The sequence below is a fragment of the Syngnathoides biaculeatus genome, chromosome 10 (genome assembly GCF_019802595.1).
Source record: "Syngnathoides biaculeatus isolate LvHL_M chromosome 10, ASM1980259v1, whole genome shotgun sequence".
Taxonomy (NCBI): Eukaryota; Metazoa; Chordata; class Actinopteri; order Syngnathiformes; family Syngnathidae; genus Syngnathoides; species Syngnathoides biaculeatus.
Genome location: NC_084649.1, coordinates 27,245,295 through 27,268,627, shown reverse-complemented (window position 1 = coordinate 27,268,627; position 23,333 = coordinate 27,245,295). Strand labels below are relative to the sequence as shown.

At 48.1% G+C, this 23,333-nt stretch overlaps 1 protein-coding gene and 1 long non-coding RNA gene across 5 annotated transcripts in view; one reads left to right on the top strand and one right to left on the bottom strand.

The window, feature by feature from the left end:
* Positions 1–23,333, top strand: part of LOC133508084 (membrane-associated guanylate kinase, WW and PDZ domain-containing protein 3-like) — a 118,077-nt gene that overhangs the window by 38,213 nt on the left and 56,531 nt on the right. The gene's annotated exons all lie outside the window — the stretch shown is intronic.
* Positions 11,343–17,718, bottom strand: LOC133508087 (uncharacterized). Its single transcript, XR_009796976.1, has 3 exons — positions 17,608–17,718; positions 16,556–16,656; positions 11,343–13,075 (listed from the first exon to the last, which is right to left on the bottom strand). It is a non-coding gene; the product is annotated as an uncharacterized LOC133508087 (long non-coding RNA).

The window sequence follows — 23,333 nt, the reverse complement described above, 5'->3', positions numbered from 1 at the left end:
AGATAGGCTAAGATGGCAAAAGATGACACGCTGTGGCGACCCCGTACGGGACAAGCCGAAAGGAAAAGAAGAAGAAGATTTACATTCACTTATACACAAGATGGCAAATATTTTTTTGATGCTTAAAAAGGGGGGGGGGGGGGGGTAATTTGAAATGTGTGTGTGTATGTATATATATATATATATATTATATATATATATATATGTTTTTTTAAGCATTTATTGAACTCCGTTTGACACACTTTAATCATACAATTATTTGAAAGGTACGTTATTACTCTTTTTTTTTTTGCTCTCTACAGTGTATTAAACGTTATGAACATAAAGAAACATTCATCTGTGTATAAAAAAAGATTCACACCTGACGATGATTAGATTATTATAGTCAGACCATACCAGAGGGGAAATTCAATTGGTCTAATAATAGACTTAATGTATTAAAACTATATGCATTTTTTTAATTTCATGTGTATGTTATTAATGTTGTTGAAATGAAGCTCTCAACTTTTAACTTCAAATTGTTTCCAAGACACCAAGATGCCACAAAATAATGGAAAACAATGTTTTGATTTTCGGTGCGTTTTAAGCAAGTAATGTAACCAAATTCCCCAAATCCGCCCAAAAAAATCAAATTGGCGAACCGTCCCGTACGAAGTGTTCCCTATTTTGCGAAACCGGCTCTTGAGATAGTGGTGAAACATTTCTGAAGACGATATTTTTTTTCACATAGCTTTGGTATCTACCGCAAGAAGCAAGCTCCTACGATGTTAGCTTGGATTTGTTCAGAACTTGCAAACGAGTCCGCTCGGCTGATTTGAGTCCAAAAAGCAATGCGACACTCGGGAGTTTGTGGACTTTTAAGAGTGAGTCAACTTGAAAGGGGGTGTTTGTTGATGATCTGTGCTTCCCCCAACCAGCTGGCGTTGAAACGGCTTTGGCTTTTCTTCCCATTTCTGCGGCGGAGGAAACAGATTGTCCTTGAGGACGGCGCGTAAATCAACAAGCGGCGACGCGAGCGAGCAATCCGCCGGCCTGCCAGCGAAAGCATAAACTTAATTAGTTCCCAACTAACTCGGTGTGCGTGCGCCGGGACGCCAAACGCTCGCCGGGCGCATCGCCTGCGCTAACGGCTAATGCGAAGTTTCACTCCGCATGTTGTGTGGTGTTTCTCTGGCTTTTCTGGTTTCCTCCAACATTTGAACAACATCCCGATTGTGTTCACTGAATACTAAAACAAGTCTTTAGGTGGGAACGGTTCTGGTTGGTTGTTTGCCGATCTAGCCAGCTAGCATGTACGACACCTCTTTCCCAAAGCCGGCCGTGATAGTCACCGGTTAGCCGAGATGCTAATGACAACAAGAGCTGTTGAAAATACACACGTGGAAGTCCCGACTGTGAATGACGTGACTACGTGTTAGTGGTTTGTATGTGTGGATAACAGTCAAGAGATCTGGGTTCAAATCTAAACATCTCTCTGCTCTGTTTCCTCCCACATCCCAAAACGTGCAACCGTGAGAGAAAAGAACGATGGAAAATGAAGGGAACGGCAAAATAAATGTCATTACGTGGATTCTTAAATAACTGCGAAATAGGCAAGGGGTCACGTGCTAGACCTGCAGCAGATGCTGATCCATACAAATTTGGTGACGTCGCCGCCGTAGGAACGAAACTCCCCTTCTGTAATAAACGTCCTCTTCCGCTATCTCTCCTCCGGTTCACTACACGACACGCGCCGTCGTCAACTCCCGGCTCGAGACGAGCGCGGTCGCGGGCCCTCCTCGGGGCGGCGGCGACCTCCGCGGCCTCAATGCGTGGCCCGTCCGGACGGATGACGGTCACAGCCGCGTCCGTTACATCCGCTGCGGGGGTCGCGTCACGGCCCAGAGTGGGCGGGAGCGTTCGCGGGGCGGCGCCGATGAATGCACTGCAACACGGATTTCATCATCTCACTTGCTTGAATGTGTGTGTGTTTTTTTTAAAGCTAGCGTAGGAACGTCCTGACTCTTAGCTCCCGACATCACTCGCTAAGCCCCGCCCCGTAAAGTCGTACTATAGCACCTCCAGTAATTACACTTTTTAAAAAACAACAACAATTCTTTCCCATGTTTTGCAGTTTTGTGTCTTTTTTTTAAGGCAAAAATACAAAAATGTGGCGGTGTTTATGGAGGACAGAACCCGCGTGACTGGCCTTTCAATGAATTTCAATGGGGGGGGGGACTGATTTGATGCACAGCGCGATTGAATTACGTTACCAACTTGGTCACAGAACGTGACATTTGTCGTACAGATCAGCTGTAATTACAATCATCGCTTCATGTGGCAGCGTGTGGAGGGCAGGGGAGCCCCCCCCCCCATGTTCTTGTTGAGCCGGGGGGGGGGGGTTTCCTGTGTTGACAACAAACCTCCCCCTTTGAGTCACACGAAGAACGCAACGTAGATGCGGGAAGGTTGCACGTGAGCGGGCTTATCAATATGCACTCGTCATCTTGTACGAAGAAATCTGACCTACTTAAAGTTGCCGATGTTTTTCTGTGGCTGGTTCCGGGAGGAGAGGGAAGGGAAAGGGGGTGGGGGGTCGAGGGGAAATCTCGAGGCAGACCACTGCTGCTCATTTCAATCTGACACATTTTTTTCACTCGCACATTCTGTGGCGTTTGAATGCCTGCAGCTTTACAACACGCACCAATCAGCTTTTTTCCAGCGCTCGCCTTCAAAGGACTTGTTGATGTCTGTGAGTCAAGATCGGCGGGGGGGGGGGGGGGGGTGATGCAGCGCCCCACCAGACGGCGTTTGGGTGAAACGAACATGCCCCAAAAAAATGGCGCTTTGCTCTTCCTGCCGATCTAAAGAGCTCGTGCACCCACGTCACCGAAATCACGTGACCGGCCATATTGCCGGTCTAGCAAAGCACTGCTCAATGCGAAGTCGGTCGGAGACGGCGCGAAAACGCGCCCAGAGATTTGTCCCATACCGTCAAACATTTAGAAGGTGTTAATAAACAAAGGTACGTGGAAAAATGAGAGACACTTGGCATAGAGGGACCCAGATTTAATGCCGAAGTCGATGTTTTCGCTGATAAGAAATTGGACTGTTTAACCCGCTTGCGCTTGTCTTGGACAACTGGATGTATGTACGCGTGGATCTGGTGAGTAAGTCGTCGAGATTTACAGCCAAGAGTTTGAAAGCGTAGAAAAGTCTGGATGCATGCAAATACTTCGTCGCTGGATCTCTTCTCAATCAAGAATAAATAATGATGGAGCCACTCAAATCTTTTTCAATACAAATACCAATATTTCAATAAATGACCCCTGGTTTTACACAAACTCGCATTCATTAACTATGATTGGGGGGGAAAAAAGACAGCGACGAAAGCGTGTTGCGGCCACACGTTAACCTATGTAAAGACCACTGCGATCGACGGGTTTTCTTTTTTTTTAAATACACATTGGACTCATTTGAGAACAATGCATATTAAAAAAAAAAATGTCTGTCAGGGAGAGGTTTACTGAAGTTTAACATGTGGCCGCAACACGCTTCCGTGTACATTGGAGATGACTCCCTGTTTTTTTTTTTAAATTTTTCATTTTTTATTTTGTTCTCAAATGAGCCAACTTGGCATGATAAATATGTTTTGGTAATTTGAGATTGAGAAGAATGCTTCCTACTTGAAATGAAGCAATCGCTACACAGTCGTGTGTGTTTGGTTGGGCACCATCCATCACGTTTAATCTTTTCTGCTGGTATTCCATAAAATGATCTCTTTGATCTCGTCTGTTCTGACAACCAACAGCGCAACAAGTGTAAATATTCTGCTCCGGTTGAACGTCTCCCACACTGTCGAGCGGCTCTTTTTGACCGGCAATATGGCGCCGTGAAATCGGTGACGTCACGTGCACGAGCTCCGTCCGTTTTCGCTTCCGTTGTCGGTGACGCGATGCCCCACCAGATCTGGTAGATGGCATAACAAGCTACTATTTTAGAAAACAAAAACCCATAAATGTCAGTCTGCCGTCTCTTCCTTCAATCCCGTCTGGAGTGCAATTTCCTTATTGGACTGCAGTTTCCCTTCCAGCGTTATCCTGCCTGGCAGCGTTGTCGTGCTCGTGACTTGTGACAAATAATTTTTTCCATTGAGTTTGGACCTGAAATTGCTTTTAATCAGAAATGGCAGCTTTTCTTAGCTGAATGCACCGCAGAGGTAACGCTGACGAACATTAAGAGCACCCCACCTCACAGTCGCTCGCCGCCGTCATTCGGGCGGGACGTTTTGCACCCCCCCCCCCCCCGGTAATACAAAGTCCTTGATGGTTTCGTCCTCGCATATGCGTGACACATGTTAATGCTTTTATGATCATTTTTGGTGTTGTAAAGAGGGTGTTTGCGGCAGAGTATTGGATGTGGCTCGTTTCCTAGCAGCTGCCGCTGGAGCGGCCCTCATGCATTATAGATTATAGTCTGTCTGGTGCAGCGAGAGAGAAATGAGCTGCTTTATAGTTGCGCTATTTCACGTTATTGACAGGCGAAGGGGCGAGTTTGGCAGCCAATCACAAGGAAATGTTGATGTAACTTTTTCCAAAACTTTGCCGCATCTCCCCAGACAAGCGATAAAGTCAAACCTTGGCGGAGTCGTCCCATTTGCTCCACATCTAATTTGTTCGACGCTCTATGTGAACAACCGTGAACAATTTTCCCATTGTAGGTACAGTACAGCCTCGGTTCTTGAACGAACATTTTGAGATTTTTTTGCTTCTGTTTTCAAACGAAAATCGGCACTCGAGCGCCCCCAACAAAACCCGGAAATAACAGAACGCGCGCGGCCCGACCAGCTGACCCACCCGCGACGTGCTTTGTTATTGTCAATTCGAAGGAACCCCCGAAAGAGACCCGGAAGTAACACAACTCGCGCGGCGGTTGATTTGGTTTTCGAACGAAAATTTCGAGATTTTTTGGCTTCTGTTTTCAAACGAAAATCGGCACTCGAGCGCCCCCAACAAAACCCGGAAATAACAGAACGCGCGCGGCCCGACCAGCTGACCCACCCGCGACGTGCTTCGTTATTGTCAATTCGAACCAACCCCCGAAAGAGACCCGGAAGTAACACAACTCGCGCGGCGGTTGATTTGGTTTTCGAACGAAAATTTCGAGATTTTTTTGCTTCTGTTTTCAAACGAAAATCGGCACTCGAGCGCCCCCAACAAAACCCGGAAATAACAGAACGCGCGCGGCCCGACCAGCTGACCCACCCGCGACGTGCTTTGTTATTGTCAATTCGAAGGAACCCCCGAAAGAGACCCGGAAGTAACACAACTCGCGCGGCGGTTGATTTGGTTTTCGAACAAATCGGTTCTCGAACCGCCTTCCGGAACGGATTGTGGTCGAGAACCGAGGTCGTACTGTACAGCAAATGGAAATATTCTTCTCTTGGGTCACTGAGCAGCCAGGGCAATATGCAGCCCGGCCCACAAGTAGGTTTGAAGTCGTTTACCTGCGAGTGTAAACCTACTTTAGGCCCGTTCTGGATTGATATACGCTCGCCTTGCCCAACTCGCTCCGATCATGTGATGTCACAAGGTCAGTTTGCAATTCGGCTCTTGTCTTCCCACTGAGCAAGAACCCCAGAGGACCTCCGTACAATTCGGAATTCAAAACACATCGTGTTAGCATGAGGCTGTGAGCAGAATTGGAAGCTTCTTAGTCAGACTTTGACATCCTCTTAGTCCATCTCAAGACGCAATGGAGGAAGACAAATGTCATTTTGAATCTCCACGCACTCGCCCTCTGCTGTCAGGCCGTGCCGGGCCGGGCCCAGGTGGGCCGCGGAGAATTAAGCACAAGTGTCAGCGTCGCATTCGACACGCTCGTTGGACTCGCCGTGCGTCCGTGTCCCGTTCAGAGGGTCCGATCGCCGACCGGCGTATCGCCTGCGCGTCCGACGCGTACGGGAGCTCGACATGTTGGACGCGCCGATTTGCGGAAGCTCCTTGATTCCTTCGGGAAGTTGCCGACCCGTTGGCCGACGTATTTGCGCTCGCTATTTGGTGGTCCACGAAGACGTTTTAGTAAACAACTCAACGGTAACCGGTGGTAAGCCTTCGCATTAATCAGTTACCCGAGTTCCCATTTTCCCAAACGTCACTTGCACAAGATTAAGATACGGTATAGTGTCGAAAGTTTTTTTTTTTTTTTTTTTTTTTTTCTTGATCCTTGAGGTATTTTGACAAAGACAGCTGGGAAGGTGTTTAATATTGGCGTAAAACAGACGCATCCTTTCAGGTAATGAAGGTAACCCAATAACGGCAAAATCGAGCAGAAATTGCAGTTTGGACTTCAGTCGTCATGGATCCGGAACGGAGCCCGTGTTCCCTGGGATCGTGCGGTTTTGCGTTTCGACTGCGGAGGCGTGTGCGGAACAGCGGGGGAACCAGCCGCTTAGGTGCTCGTGCTTTCTTCCCGGTAGGCCTCGCGGCATCGAGAGGTGTAACGAGGGTGGCGTGCGCGGGCTGCTCGCGTCTATTGCGAGATCTTACAGATCCAGTGGCCAAGCGTGTAGTTTTTTTATCTATTTTGCATAAAGAAGTAGGTCATGCAGCCGCCGTAGCACAAGAAAGGCTCCATGTTCAACTTGAGCGAAACAAAACGCTGCGAGAGGAGTTTCCCGCCTCGGGTTGTCTTTTAGGATATTTCGAGGGCATTTTTAAGATCACGAGGGCCCTTCGAATGGCTGTTCAGGGTGTGCCCCGCCTCCTGGCCGACGACAGCTGGGATAGGCTCCAGCACTCCCGCGACACTTTTGAGGATAAACGGCTGAGAAAATGGATGGACGGAGAGAAATAAATGGCTTACCGCACCCGGCATCACAGAATAACCAATCGGGCTAATCTTTCCCAGACATCTGACCTCCGCTGACATCATGGCTGACTTAAACGTGGCCCAATCGCTTCTGGTTCTGCGATTGGCTTTGGTCGGCCTTCTTCTCGCAATGACGGACTTTGCGGCTTGGCTGAACTCTTGTGAGTTGACCACAAACACAAAAGGATTTGCTGCTGGGAATAGTCAACACATTTCTGAAAAGAAGGAACCCCCACCACCACCACCACCACCACCACCACCACCAGCACGGGATTTTCACCTGACATCAAGATAATCGGGTGCTCGTCGACTTTGATCGGAAGAAGGGACGTTGGAAAATTCCACCCGATTGTCTTTATGCGCTCTCGGCTTCAAGGAGTTGTCATTTTAATTCGCCGCCTCAGTCGGCGTCTTGTGGACTTTTACGACTCCCCGGCCGACGGAGGTGATGTTCCGTGACGAGACGTCCGGATGCGAGATTGAAGCCTGAAATATTCATCGTCCGTCGTGATGGGTCGTTCGCCACCCGGTGGAAATTTAGCTTCCCGCTCGGCGGCAAAGAGGGGACAAGGACGAGCTCGCTGTCGTGTGGGCGAGGGGAATAAATTGTTCATCGGAGGAGAGTCCGCGTGTTTGTAGGCGAGCGGCGAAATGAATAAAATACACGTTGAAAATGTGGCCAGCGTTAGATGACAGTTTGCAGTGGCGGAAAGTTGAGCCGTTCCGCAATTGGCGAAAATGCCCTCCGGGCGCCGCGGGGATATATTCTGTTTGATTTCACGCTTTTCTATTTTATCCAGTTGAGCCAGCAGCGTGTGCTGACACACTTTTGTTCCCTCACCTTCCTTTTACGCTGCGTCACCCCTTGACGAATGGTTTGTTTTACTGACTGCGAGACGATTTTCATTAAATTGGCAAAAGAAGAAGCCCCTTAGTTAAAGATGGATTTTCTTCTTTCTCGGCCAAGTAAAATACAGTGAAATCTGGAAAAAAAAAAAAAAAAAAAAACACATTTTTCCCACGAAAACAATTTGAATCAAAGTGATCAGTTTTAGGGTCGCGTGTCAACATGTTAAAACCACCACAAAAAAAATTATTTCAAGGTATATTTAACAGTATTTAAAGAAGTCAGGCATTAATAACATGGAAGTATTTTAGAAGTAAGCGATGCCTTTATTTAGGTACACACGCGCACACACATTGGTTGCTAGCTCACTAGCAGTAGCGGCTACTGTTAGCTTTTGATTCCGCTGCCTGGAATTTCGTCTTTCTTTCATGTTGGGGCGATTTTCAGTCACATTTTGACATTCTTAATGATCAAACAAGTGCAAAATGTCAAGACAAAGCCCTCTTGTGTTGTTTACTTACTTAGCCAATAAAGCTGATTCTGAGTCTGATGTAGCTAACAGTTTGAAGCTACGGGAGTATTTCAGACCAATCAATAGCTGGACAGTAACGTCCTTACCATGCAGTATTTTGTCCTTGTGTGCTTCTGTCTGCTGTCTCTAGGAATAACTGTCTAGATACCGAGAGAGGAGTTGCAGCTAATGTTAGCATTGAAGTCCATTCCGTGAAATTCTTATCAAGTTCATGCAACGTGTGCAGGTAATTGTAGTGTTTTTTAACAGTAATAGCAAAAAAACAAAAACTCAACTACTGTCGTCAAAATGGTCTGACTAGCGCTAGCAGCTAATGTTAGCAACGTCTCCTCTTCAGTGTCTTCTTATCTTCTTTTGTTATGATTGCTCTTTCTGTTGCTAGAAAGCCACATATTTTGGCCAGCGGTGAGGTTTTATGCAGACAATATTTCAATGTGGTTATGAAATATCTGTTATCAGCGGCAGCCCAGCAGCGACCGTTTTATTCAAATTGGGCCGTGTTAATTGTAAGCGGAAAATTAATCCGGCGAACCGGTCAGCGGAAGGGGTCAGAAGCGCTCGGCCCGGAGACGTGACCCGGCCTCGCTGTCTGAGGCGTGTTCGCCACCGTCCATATTTATTGTTATTGTAACCATAGTGACGGCGGCCCGCAGGCTTCCAATGATAATAGAATAAAAGCCATGAGATGGACTGATAACACCCATCGTGGATTGCACAAGTCAATTTAATAAGGCGGAACACCAAGCTCTTGTGTGTGACTGGATGTGTTTGCAAGAAAATTCTTTCATCTTCTTTTTTGCCGATGCTCCTTTGAGCTGTTTGTCAGAATCGTGGAATTGATCTGAAATTGCAGGTTGCACAAAATGCGCCGCAGTCGAGTGCTTCGAGACTCGACTGCCAGACCTTCCTGCTGTCGTCGAAGTCGAGCTTAGCGCACCGTTGAGCGACTTGACCCCTGATACGGGCGGTTCGGTCCGTGTACGACTGGTGTCAGAGTTTGGTCCGCATTGCTGGCAGTAAGTCGGACTCGTTTCCGGTGAGAGTCGGACTCCGCCGAGGCTGCCCTTTGTCACCGATTTTGTTCATAACTTTTATGGACAGAATTTCTAGGTACAGCCGAGGTGTAGAGGGGGTCTGGTTTGGTGGTCTCAGTATCACATCTCTGCTTTTTGGAGATGCTTTTTTTGGCTTCGTCAAGCCGTGATGTCCAACGCTCACTGGAGCGGGTTGCAGCCGGACCTCCAAATCTGAGACCACGGTCCTCGGTCGCAAAAGGGTGGCGTGCCCTCTCCGACTCGGGGATAAGATCCTGCCCCAAGCGGAGGACTTCAGGTATCTTGGGGTCTCGCTCGCGAGTGAGGGGAGAATGGAGCAGGAGATCGACAGCGAGATTCGGTGCAGTGTCTGCGGTGATGCGGACTTTGTATCAGTCCGTTGTGGTAAAGAGGCAGCAAAGTCGGAAGGCAAAGTTCTCACTTATGGGCGTGAGCTGTGGGACGTGACCGAAAGAACAAGATCCCGGAAAAAAAGTGGCAGAAATTAGTTTCCTTACCCGACAGGGTGAGATGCTCGCTCATCCAGGAGGGGCTCAGTGTCGAGCCGCCGCTCCTCCGCATTGAGAGGAGCCAGATGAGGTGGCTGAGGGCAACTGATCCGGATGCCACCCGGACACCTCCCCGGTCAGGGATTCTGGGCAGGTCCTGCCGGAAAAAGACCCCGGTGACGACCTAGGACACGCTAGAGAGACCGTGTCTCTCGACTGGCCCGGGAACGCCTCGGTATCCCTCCGGAAGAACCGGATGAAGTGGCGGGGAAAGGGAAGTCTGGGTATCCCTGCTAAAGTGACCCGACCCGGAAAAGGGGTAGAAGATGAGATGAGATGTCTCCTTTTGATGGCATCAGCGCAGGGTGGCGAACGTGGTGGGGAAAAAAATGCAAAAGTGGCTTTTTTTTCAAATCAAAAAGAAAATTCTTATCTGGTCTCTGTGAATTGCAGATTTTTACCCATTGCAGATGATGACTGGAAAGTGTCAAGGGAAGGTCACTGCATAAATGAATGATGGCAATCTTAAATCAAGCTTGTTATTACAACATGGGAGGTTGTATTTTCTCCTCGTCCCTCGGAAAAGTTGTCCAAGAAAAAGCAGCATTTTAGAGACGTAACTTCTCCCATCTGGCGTGTGATGTGCCTGCCGATAAAGCAAATGTCACACGGCGTGCGCAGTCTGCGGCGTTCCGTCGCGTCCGAGCCGTCGGCCCGAAAGGTCAGCCCTCTTCCCAATCCCCTCGTGCGCATTCAGCCCTGCTCGCCTTGGAGACCTGTCGACAGCTCAAGCGATTCCTTTCTTTCGCCTCCCTCCCGTCCTCTTTCTCCGCCCTCAGCAGTGAAACTCTCTCGACTGTCAATGTTGGGAGCAGGAAACTCTCCCTTAATTAGCGGCACGTCTATTATAGATGAACCTCTAATGGAGCTGTGAGGAAAAAGGAGGGGCCGGGGCGTAAAACGCACCGCCGGCTGATTTGCGGAATCGCGGCCAGAACAACTCACCTGTGCGCCTCGATCTCCCGCCGCCGCGACGCGCTACGGCCCCCCCCCCCCCCCCGTCCCGGCTCTCGTCGCCGGGAGCGCGATGGCGACGGATAATCTCGTGGAAAATGCACCGGGAGAAAGCTTTTGATGTCGTCCGCTGATCTCCCCTCGCCTACGTGTTCTGCTCGGTCCGCCGTGCTGATTATTCTCGCTAGTGTAATGAGTGGGAGATAAATGATTTCAGTGGACGTCGAAGGGAGCCAGAAGTCGGTTATCAAACCGGGTCAAGGCACGGCGGAGCGCTGCGTTATTTACCGCGCCGACCAAAGTGAATGTCGGGGCAGGAGGCTCAATTAACGGAGGGTTGCACTAGTTTGGGTACGTCGAGAACCTCTGGCGGGTCACGCGTTTGGTTCTTGGGCCTTCGGTGGGGGATTCAACTGGTTTCATTCAACACTTAGGACAGGAAGTCATGTCGGAGTCATCGAAACCATCGAAGTTCGAGATGCGCCAAGTTACGCCGCTCCTGGCTCTTGGACTAGAAACATAAAAAAGTTTGGATACTAACACACTGACACCATTTCATCATTTTATCGTCTGCATTTATTTTCACCGTTGTTACGGGATGTTTTCCGTCTCTTTTCAGCATTTCAGTCATTTGGCGTCAACTCCAAAATGAGTTTTTAACGTTCTCTGTACACCAGGATGTAGCCTGCTAGCTTACAAATGCACAAACCACACTCTAAACTCATTTTTCACGTTTAAGAGAAGTTTATATTTTCTTTTTGCTCGTAGTCGATTTGTAGTTTAATTTGCCCACCTGAATAAAAAAAAAAAAAAAAAAAGTGTATGGCCTTAGTTTCTATTTTGATCATATTTAAATGTGGCTTCCCATATTGGTGGCAAGCAAGTTCCCTTTAATTTGCTGCACCGTACGCAGATTTGATCCTGCTGGAATGGATTTCCACTTTTCCTTTTGTGGTGCAATGGAAAATGAATTTTACAATTGTCGAGTCCCGATGAGCCAGTTTGTCCCGTCCACGTACCAAAAAAATAGCCTGCAAAATTACAAACAAATTTAAAAAAAAAACGTCACTCTAAAATGTGTTTTCATTACTTTCTATACTAAGAATCGTATAATTCAGTTGTCATAAACAAAACCACAAATTCGAGTCTTTGTGATACGAGCCCATACGCATGAAATTTGAAAGAAAGTGTCTCCTTTTTATTGGAATATTTTTGACCCGGTGTGTGATGCATTCCAGAATCAAAAGAGGCAAATTTGTCCTCGCTTTTCTTCCTCTGCCATTTTTTTTTTTTCTTTTTCAAGCCGCCGACGTCACCTTTAGCTTCCTCGCCAAAGTCGAAGCCTTCGCGACAACTAAATCGCTCGGACGACGGGCGCCGGCGATTTGCGCGGCCCGAGCTCAGCCGGCGAGACGATCCTGCCGGAGGCTTCGACTTTGGCGAGGAAGCTAAAGGTGTTAGCGGCCAAAAAAAAAAAAAAAAAAAAAACAAGAAGAAGAAGAAGAAGCACGCTTTCACTATGCGTACCATCAAACCTTGACGGTTATTCGGCGTTTTGTGTTGGAAGACAAGGAGGCTCTATTCTGAATGTGACCATTCCGGTGCATTCCCGGGCTTCTGATATGATAAAGGATATTAATATTGATGTGTTCGGGCCAAGGACGAGAAACAAAGAACTCCAAGATTATTGTGGATAAGGGACAGGAAGTTCTCGGCTTTTCACATTGTAAATGTTTTCGACAGTATGTTTACGCAGCCGCGTATCATTAAATATTTCGCTCATTGTCATTGTTTGACACATTGTTTGTTTTTCAGGAACCTTTTCACTTATCGGGGAGTTTGTTAGCAATTTTCTGTTTAATTCTTAATGTGGTAAAGTTCCCGCTTACTGAAAAAGCCAAACATTTTCGCCGTTGTGTTTTCCCCCGTTCACTTGAAGCGTGACCTTTGAACACAAGGTACATAACAAACAACGTTTGCGCCGCGATTCCGAACGTAGTCGGATGCGATCCAATTGACTGGATTCCTCAGCCCGTGTGGTTTACTGTGCTTGCGATCGCGCAGTTCAGTCCAAGTCTTCGGTGAATCTGGTGCGTCAGTCGAGTATCTGAACCCTGCTTGACTTCAAGGAGGAAGGATGCCGCCTGCGCTCTCCGAAGCGCATCCCGTCGTCGCTCTTTCTCCTCCTCCTCCTCCTCCTCCTCTTCCTCGCGCACAGATGCCGACACGGTGTGAGAACAAACAAATGTTGTGTGTTTTTCTCGCCGCCCGTGTCGCTTTGGCGCCGGCGCTGCGAAGACAGAGTTGCGCTTAATGAACTCGGCAGGACGAGCAAACACTCGAGCGCTGGTTGGCGGGAGGTGGCGAGCGCTTTCCGTGCCTGGGTGCTCACACGCCGGTCGCGCGGCAGCTCCGTCGTCTTTGACCGTGGCACCCGCCTGCCGTCGCTGTAATGGATCGCCGCTCCGGCCCCCTCGTCGCGTTTTTGTCGGCGCTAAAGGCGCGCGATAAGCAGCCGCGCGTCCAGAAGGAAATCTATTTTCCCCTCTTCCGGCCGGCGGCGAGTAAATATTTGCGAAACGATGACATCTTGTTTGGCCTCCCGCGGGCCTTTTTTTTTTTTTTTTCTGTAGGCGGTCAGCGTCACGCTGTGACAAGATGACAAGTTGTGTCGCCGCCTTGTAGCCGTGACCGAGTACGCAAACGCAACACGGAAACAGCCAAGCCACAGACGTTTGGCGTAATTAGGGGACAACACACACGTTGATAGGCAAAATGCAAGAGTAAAACCAAAACGACAGGATCAAGCTCATCACGCTAGTATTGGTCCGATGCGCACATGTTAGCTGTACTATGGATAATTGGATCGATGCACCCGGCGCTGCTGAGAATCATCTTTCCATCTCGCCCCACTTCAACTCCGTGGCTGAGAGGCATGCCTGACTCCTCCACCCATATTACCGTATTATTACTAGTATTGGCTAAAAACATCTGGCGTTCGGGTATACATTTTTATGATCTCAGAGAAGCTTTGAAGCAAAGATTTTGTTCGTCGTGGTTTTGTATTCCCTCCTGTAAAGTTAGCATCTATGCTAACACTGAAATAGAGCAAGTGGTGTCTAGCCTGGGTGATAGTTGGTCGTCGTGGCAACAACAGAGATGCTCTTCCCCTACTTTACCACTGAAACGGATCTTGAGTCCGTTATTGTAAGGACAATTGAATTTACATTTTTTTTTTTGAATAACACCTCTCAGTATAATAACAACGCGTCATCCCTCGTCCGATTCTTTATCCCCCACGTCCCCCCCCCCAAAAAAAAAGTTGGGCTGTCGTCATCTCGTATTCTGCCTGTTGTGCCATCCGTGCCAGATCAAGGAGACTAATTCAAAAACGGGCTCATGCATGCTTAACGGCACTCTGCTCCGTTTGAACACTTTTATTTACACGCTGTCTGTTTGCATTCTTTTCTTCCACCCCCAGCAACAGCACCATCGCCATCGCCACCTTTTTCTCTCATCGGTCTTGGGGGGGAGGGTGGGGTGTTTTCTTTGAACTGTGCCTAAACAATCGCCTAAGGTGGGGTTTTTCTTTTTATGGGGCATGTCAGTGGGGCACACGTAAATCATTGAAGCAATTAAGGATTCAAATCCCAGCTCCCGGCTAAATTGGTAGGAGGGTGACGAGGATGGAGCTACCAAGGAAGAGAAGGTTGACAGACGTTGTGAGGGAGGACACGAAGACACGAGGGCAGTGGAAGATGCACCGGATAGGCTTAGATGGAAAAACATGACATGCTGTGGCGACCATGTACGGGACAAGCCGAAAGGAAAAGAAGTAGCAAATTCGACTTTGACTATAACGCGCTCAGTGAAGCGGTGCACTATGCGTACGGCGGGGAGGTGAGAGCCGCTGTTGATGACACGACGCAACATATTAGCGTCTGACGACGGTGGAAAGTTGTAGAAACTTCTTTCCTCCGCCGCGCCCTTTGATGACTTCCTAATCCTTTGTCACATTCCGCCCGAAGGAACGAAATACAAACGTGCCGGCGCATAATTCGGCGTGCGGAGGTGGAGTGTGCCCGGGCATAAGGCAGCGGCCATTTCGCCGAGGCCGCCCCACCCGCCGCTGCTTGATCTCGACCGGCTTCCCTTCCATTATGCATGGCCGAGCTTTATTGCATTATGTTTTTTTAGGGTAACGCACTTAGCCAGCTCGCGTGGATGCACGAGCCGGCCGAACCCCCCACCCCCCCTCCCCGCCCTCTGCGCGTCCGCTCCACTTGGACTTGAATAATTCAGGGCAGGGGCATTAGGCTGCAAATGGCGGCGCTTAATCAAAGGCTCCAGCTTTGAGCGACACCCCCACCGGCGGCTTGTTGGCTTTAGCTCGGCCCGACACCCGCTGCTGTGTTATCGGACGCTTTGGCAGGATTGTGACGTCAGGAAGAGTGAGCACCCAAATGAGGATAAGCGCGACAGAAAGTGGAGGCGCGCGTGAAGACCCTTCTGCGAAACCTCCGGGCGACATTTCTCTCGCACAGAATGAAGTTTGGGGAAAAAGAGAACGTATCACTTATTCAGCCTCATATTTCACGACATCCCGAGCAAATGCTCGCTCACCATTAAGTGATTCAAGTCTTGAAAAATGGAAGTGAAGTTGAAGGAAACATGACGCGCTGTCACATTTGCAAGCTTTGTCCGTCAGGTCTCCGGTGACGTTTACGCCTTGGGTGACTCGAGACGCAAAGTTTTGAAAACGGTGCTGCTTCCCCAGGAGAATGACTACAATTAGTTTTGTCACCGCGGCTCTAACTCAAAAGGCAAACATCTCAAAACATCTTTTCCCCTTGAAATCAATGGAAATGCCATCAACCTGTTCCAGCGTCCCCAAAAAAACTTTTTTTTTTTTTTTACACAATGTAAAAATATATAAACATTTTACATTTGAAGGAATTTTCTCTTCACGTGGCTGTCAAAGAATTTCTTAAATTATAGTCCTGTTTTGAAGTTGCATTTTTGCAGCCCAATCTCCTTCACATCACAGCAAATGACAATTTATTCCCGCTGCCGCCTTTGGCAGAGAGAGTTCACTTCAAGTTTTCACGTATTTTTATTTGATTTTTTTTAATTTGTATTTTTTTTATCTTCGCCTCCTATTTTCGACAGTACAGTATATCTGACTTCTCGATCGGTTCCTTCCGCCGTGTTTGCCACCCGGTTGATATTCTCTCTCTCTCTCTCTCTCTCTCTCTCTCTCTCTGTCCCTCTTTGGCCTCTGCAAAATGCATCCCAGCTCCCCTTCGGGGTCTAATCCTGTTGGGAGCGTTTCCGGCAAAGCGGATTATCTGTCAGAGCGGCATGATTTTTATATTCATGTTTGTTTGTTTTGTTTTTTCTCTTCTTCTTTTTGGTGAAAGTTCACTTACACTTGATTAAATTAAACATCGTCTCAGACTGTGGGATGTTTTTCCTTGTGGATATCGTTTTCGATAAACGCTAAGCGTTTGGCATCAGTCAACCGTGGAGGGGAAGGGCGGGCTCGATCCGCCGACCGTTTTGACAGCTTGATTTATCTTCCCTTTGTGTTTCGTCGTCGGGAGGGACCGAAGGTGGCCTCGCCCCCCCCCCCCATATTTATATATTTTTTTTCGCCACTCAATCCAGTCTGCAATTTCTAAAGACGTGTCAGCATGCTGCAGATTTACGGCAGGAAACATTTGAAGGGCTTCCGATTAGCGTGCGGACGTCCGTGTTGCCTCAAGCTCACCTTGAAACGACGAAGAAGCCACTTCCTCCCTCTTCCGCGCCACGACCTCTCGGCTGAATGCCCGCCGAGCGCCCCTCCCGTCGGCGCCGACGTGAAATTCCCTTTGAAAGGAAATAATTACGGCGCTCGTTGTTGTCTTTACGGAGCACAATTAGCGGGCGCGGCAATTAGTCGGCTGCAACAATCGCTGCTGTTATCCTGCACAATTTGAGGCATTTGCCGGGTTACGAGCACTTGTTGAGCGCCGACATTTACGTGCGACATCTTTAGCTTCGCTGCCGCTAATCGCGTTTGAGTTATGATGTCGAGTCCGCATTTGCGCCGGATTGTGCCCATCGCAGCGTGTTTCTGCTTACAATTGCTAAATTTCCATCGGCTAAACCGGGTACAGTATTACCATACCCGAAGGCTGTAATGGTACGTGCCAAATGTCACAAGTCTGTATGTACTTTGGTTATTAGCTCACGGCCTCACATCTGGTAAAACGGGTCTAATTACGAGCCAAAGTCTTCCGTTGGTGCTTGTCAAGGTGCGGCGATTCGCTCGTATATGACTTTTGTTTGAAGTCTCGGGAGGGCTGCAAAAACTGAAATGCGATTGGCGAACGGCGGTTTGGAAGGCCGTCAAAAGTACAACGCGTGAGCGAGCTGTTGATCGGCGTCGCCCAGCGACCGTACTGGCGAAGGAAACAGTGCAACGGAATGCACGACCAAACAGTGACGTCTATTAAATTCAAACAAAAGGATTCAAAATCAAGGTTTATGTGGCATTTTCAACGTGATTTCATATTTTGCTTTGAACCGAACCCCGACCTAAAAACCAAAGCACATAGTGAACCGTTTCACATTTGGCACAGCAATGTGACACTTAAAACTGCTTTTCTTTGTAAATGAGAACAGATTTCATGATTATGTTTTTTTTTCACCTTAGGAATGTGAAGCATAAATATATTTCCTTTGTATAAAAATCAACAATGTACACGTAACAATACGAGTGTGAGCGACAGTATCTGAGCAGTCATTAAGAACAAAAATCTGAATACAATCACGTACGATCATAGCACAGAGGGACGGTATGTCGGGGGCTTGACAGCAGTCGGCGACGTGCCCGTCTGCCACTTCCTCTGCGCTGATTACGTCGTGTTTTTAAGCCTCTTGTTGTTGTTGTGTACGTACAGTATATGCGCGAGCGCCGGCTGGCGTCCCACGTCATAGCGTCCGTTACTGAGCCAGATCAAAGTCAAATTACGTTTCCGTGTTTTGCCGTGTCCGATTTTTGACATTGTTTCGTGTTCGTTGGGCCAAGCCTTTATGAATTTTGATCTGGTTATGCACGGGAGAGCCTGAATTAATGAGAACTGACAAGAAAATGGCGGCACCGTGCGCTGGAGTTGGAGTCCAAAAATAATGTAATGTAAAAAATAATAATAATAAAACCCTGAGCCTAGTTTGAAATGTAGGAAATCGGAATCGCAACATTTTTTTGTTGTTGTTTGGCCTTATCGTGTTGCTCTCGTGTCGCGCGCCGCAATCTCCACTTTGTTGCCGTCTCGTCTCGGATAAAAAGCGAGCACGTGCGAAACGTGCGTGCACCTCTGCTGTCGGTTGACAGCCTGCCTCGTTCCGGCCGATGCCTTCGATGTGATGTGTGTGGGGGGGGGGGGCACTCTTTTAAAGTGGAAAAACTGAACAACAGAACAATGTGAATGCTAGCAGAATATTTTGTTTAACAGTCACGGCTCTCATTATGATGCAGCGCCAGTAACCAGAATGTTTATTTCTGCTTTATGACTATTTGTGTATTATCTTCTCAGCCTTCCTAATGTCCGTTTTGTCCTTTTTTTATTAATGGCCAGAATGAAGTGTTACTTGCTGAAGAATTTAGGTCAGTGCACTGATGCAATTTGACTCTAATGCTCGTCTTACCGTCCTATTTTTATATCGTTACTGGAAGAAAACATTACGCAATGAGGAGTGCTGATATGTACAATGTATACTATCAGTGGCATCTATTATTGACGGCGTCCCAGTGAGTTTCGTGCACGCAGTCGTTCTGATGCTCGCTCGTTTGCGCAGTCATGACGTGAAGTCGCCGTTGCCATAGTAACAATTGATGGGGCTCGCAAGTAAGCAACTATCAGGAGAGCAATCGAACAGAATAAAACAAGACGTGAATAAAGTAAAGAGTGCGGGCGGGCGGGCGGGCGCGCAAACGTCTTTCGTGGCCGGCATCCAGGAGGCTGTTGTGCCGGGTTGTCCAAACGCAGGCCCCGGGGACCCCAACCGGCACGCCGTTTGTTTTTTTGCGGTCAAGCCAAGCATCAGACATGTACAGCAAGTACAATTAGCTTAATGCTAACAAACAATGCAAAATGCCAGAGATGGCCAAGCGAATAGCGTCAAAGCTAATATTTGCATCGTCCTCGGTGGGAATTTCGAAAAAAGCCAAGGTTTGTATCAAAGCGTGACAAGTTTAAAATACCATCTGAAAGCAAAATCTCGTGAAACGTCTGGCATATTTGCCGCATTAATCCCAATTCAAAAGAATGAATTGTTTGCCGATGAAAGCATTGCTGGGTCGCTTTAAGCGTTTTTGATCAATTGTCAAAGTGCAACTTTGGGAGGGAAAAGTTTGGACAGGTTACATAATTTGTCTGCGTGCGAGGTGTTTTTTCCTCGGCACACCTGAGGTCGTGTGTCGTGTAGGATTAGTGTATCGGCGAGTGGGGGGGGGGGGGGGGGGGTCGGACGTGCGTGGGCCACGCGGACAGTAAAACAACACGATCCTGGTTTTCTCGTCAGGTTTTTAACATCCTGCTGCCGAAACCCCCCAACAGTCAAATTGCACAAACAATCTCCGTCTTGTTCTTCTGCCGTGCTACGCAAAATGATAAAAATCCTTGTTTTGCCAATCGTGGCCATTTCTGTAATTGTTCAATCAATGTAAACAAGAAAAAGCTTCCTTCAACTGATGTCACTTTCTTTAATCAGGGTGAAAATGCAATTTCCCTCCAATCGGGTCGAAATGTCTCCCAGATGAATTTTTTTCTTTTTTTTTTTTTTTTTGCATCTGATGAAAACAACAAGTACGAGGTTGTCTTAAATGACATAAATAGAAACTCCCCAACCTTAACTGAGACGTGAATTTGACATGACAAATCTGGCCGTCTTTTAAAAGCAGGGTGACATTCAGACAAAACGGAGACGTTTTTAGGACACATTGGAATCGTTTTAAATTGCAATAAAGTCATATTTCCTGTACCCCCCCCCCCCCCCGCTAAACACACGCCGTCACGTGGAACTCCACGCTGGACGTCACGCTCGTCCGGCACCTGATCCGCGTGGGAGTCGGCGCCGCGTCGCCATCTTTGCGGCGAGCGATCCGTACGCGGCATTAGGAACGGGTCACGGGGCGCACCTGAGCCGGGCTGTCACCGCTGCCCACGTTTCGTGTCACTTTCCTTTCGTCTTTGCGGCTTTGACGGTAGTTTTTCCCCTCCCGGGAGGGGGGGGGGGGCGCCAACGCTCCCCGAAGCCGCAGCGGTGTCAAAGTCGACTTCTCCCTCGGCCGCCGCGGATCCAGACGGGTCTCTGGTGCCCTTCGTGGCCTCGTGTCACCCACTACCCCCCCCAACCCCCACCCGCACCCCCGTGCAAAAACGAGCGTAAGCCGGCCTCGTACTTGGGGAATTTAAAAAAAAAAAAAAAAAAAAAGATGTATAACCACACAGGCGAACTGCAAATCTGGAACTTCCTGATCCCGTTGTTATCATTCACAGTTGTACAAGTACTGATCCGGAACAAAGAAACGGGTCGGGCTCAAAATACCCCAAAATAAAAAGTGCAACTTGGGTGTCAGATGGTCAGTTTTTAGATGACAAAGTTTGTTTACGACTGGCTGGATTCATAGTTGACTGCCCACAGGTGTCAAACTCGAGACCCGAGGGCTCCGTTTGGCCTGCGATTGTCACTAAAATATGTATCTATTTTAAAAGTATGTGAGCTTTTCACAGCAACTCAAACAACACCTGAACAAATTAGTTTTGCTTGACTTCAAAAAGAATTATTCATCACTGTTTTTGTGTACTTGTAATACTATGACGAGGTGACAAAATATTGATTTATGATTTCAGAGTTGGAGCGACCCTCTGAGGGGGAAACCGTCCCAACAATGCGGCCCGCCACAAATATGAGTTTGGAAGCCGTGGTTTCAACCCTAATGCCAATTACAATTTTATAGAATTTCAACATTTTACCTGCGTTACAAAAGGCTTACAGATGATTTCATTTCGGGTGGAAAAAAAAAAAAAATCCCTTAAAGACCGTCATTTCCACAAACGACCCAGGCTACTACTTTCCAAAACTTGTATGTTTCAGATTCAAATTTATCTCTTTTTTTTTTTTCTGCGCATGTACCACACGTCCACAAGATCTTCTGGAAATCTTTTGTCCACTTTACCCCAAACCTGATAACGGACGGCAAGATTATCGTCCAAACGACGATCAAAACTCTTGCCGTGGCTCTTTGGGGCTCGTCTGAAGTCACTTCTACTCATTTCGGACGACATAATGACTTTACGGGCTTAAAATGACAGAAAGTACAATTGCGGTACAAAGATGGATGACGTCATCCGAACTTTCAAGTTCAATGACTGTTTGGGCCGCGTCTCCTTCATGATGAATAAAATGTGCTTTTATTCCACCTCGGTAATGGAAGCTCTCAGAGTTTGCCTCGGGGGCCTCGCGGGCTTCGCGTTTCGGGTTCAAGCCAAGCCGGCGTGACGGCTCGCCTCGCCGTGAAAACCCAGAAAAATGCGACGGAATTGAATTTGCTGTATTTACCGCGTCCGCAGTCGCTAACCGCTCGTCGGCAGGACGGGACGACCCCCTCCCGCAAGCTCCCGTGGCCTCGCCGCCAGTTAGGAGCGCGTCGTCGCCATCTGTTTCCCGGCCGACTCCTCGGCTGGAAGCGGCGCTGAGAGCCGACAAGGCCTCGTGATGGACTTGAGCAGTTCGTCCCCGAGCGCGGATACGCTAACGCCGCAACGCAACCGCCGCGCGTCTTACGAGCGGACGGCTTTCTCGTCACGTGACAACGGACCCTTCTTCGGTTTCATTGTTACAAATTGATCTGCGGTTTCTCTCAGGCAGCGGGATTATTAAAAAAAAAAAAAGGGGGATTAAGATTGTGCTCCGTGAGTCACTCGGATGTCCTTCGTCGTCACGGCGCTCGTTGGCGAGCGGCTGCGCGATTCTGTCATGACCGCAAAGCAAAGTTGAGATGATTAACAAAAACACAACTTCACCTTTTTGTGTTTGTAACAAAAAAAAAAGGCCACACTATCTTAACGCGAACGCTAATTAGCATCTCCTGTATGTTGCGGGGCCGGCATGTTAAAGCGTTGGCCTCGCAGTTCTGAGGCCCCAGGTTCGATCCCGGACCTGCCTGTGTGGAGTTTGCATGTTCTCCCCGTGCCTGCGGGGGTTTCCTCCGTGCACTCCGGTCCAAACACACATCCCAAAAACTTGCAACAGTAATTGGACGCTCTAAATTGCCCCAAGGTGTGATTGTGAGTACAACTGTTGTTTGCCTCAGTGTGCCCTGCGATTGGCTGGCAACCATTTCTGGGTGTACCCCGTTGGCAGCTGGGATAGCCTCCAGCACTCACTGCCACCCTCGTGAGGATAAGCGCCAAAGAAAGTGGATGGATGTTGCGGTACTAAGCAAAGGTTTAGCATTGGTTTGGTGAACCAAGGGTCGTGAATTGGTTTCTCACAAGGCTCAGGAAGGCCATCCGGCGTGAAAACTGTGCCAAACAAATATGATATTTCATCTGAGATGACACGCTGTGGCGACCCCTGACGGGTACGAAGCAACAGATGGTGCACACAAAGTTCAGAAACAACATGTCGCCAGACAATATCAAAGCGTTGGTATGCTCTTTATCCTCTGCGAAGAACAACTAATATTAGTGTGGCGCTGTTGAGCTCAGAGAGGAGTTACGTGATGATGACCACCTGGAACTCAGCGGGATTCTCAAGCGGCCATTGTCTATCCGGGACGTGTGGATTTTGAACAGTATTTCATTGGAACGGTGACCGGTCTGGCTTGCTCCAATGAGATTTCAGGTCCTCTCTGCATAGCACGGGGGTTCACCGGGGTCGTACAACGGGTCATTTGTGGCGACTGGTAACGAGAAAAAGGAGGGTTGATTTGCATAACCGCCTCCATGCATAAAAACGGCTCCCTTCATGCACACAAATGTCCCACACCGTCTTCAGTTCTCGACCGCAATCCGTTCCAGAAAACGCTTCGAGAAGTGATTTGTTCGAAAACCGAATCGATGTTTCCCATTGGAATGAATAGAAAAAGAAATAATGCGTTCCGAGGCTTAAAAATCAGGCTTTTTAAAGCATTTTTTTTTAGCTTTTCCTGATAATAAACTGCATAGTAGAAATACATGTATAGTTTAAATACTTTATATAATAAAATAATGTAAGACATATATTTATTTTTAGCTTAAAATGTATGCTTCAGTAGGCGAGTACGCTAGGCTGGGAGTGCATTGCTGTGTCTGTAGCGACTCGACCCCCGGCCTCCTAAAAAATTTTTTTGTATTAACAAAAGTGCAGAATAACTTGAAAGAAGCAACTTGCCTTCTTTGGAGCCATCTTTGGGGGTTAATAGTCCTCGATAAACAACAGCCACTACCGGCACACGTCTGTCTACAGACGCTGCTTCATACAGAATGACAATATTTTGCTGGTTGCGGCGCGCA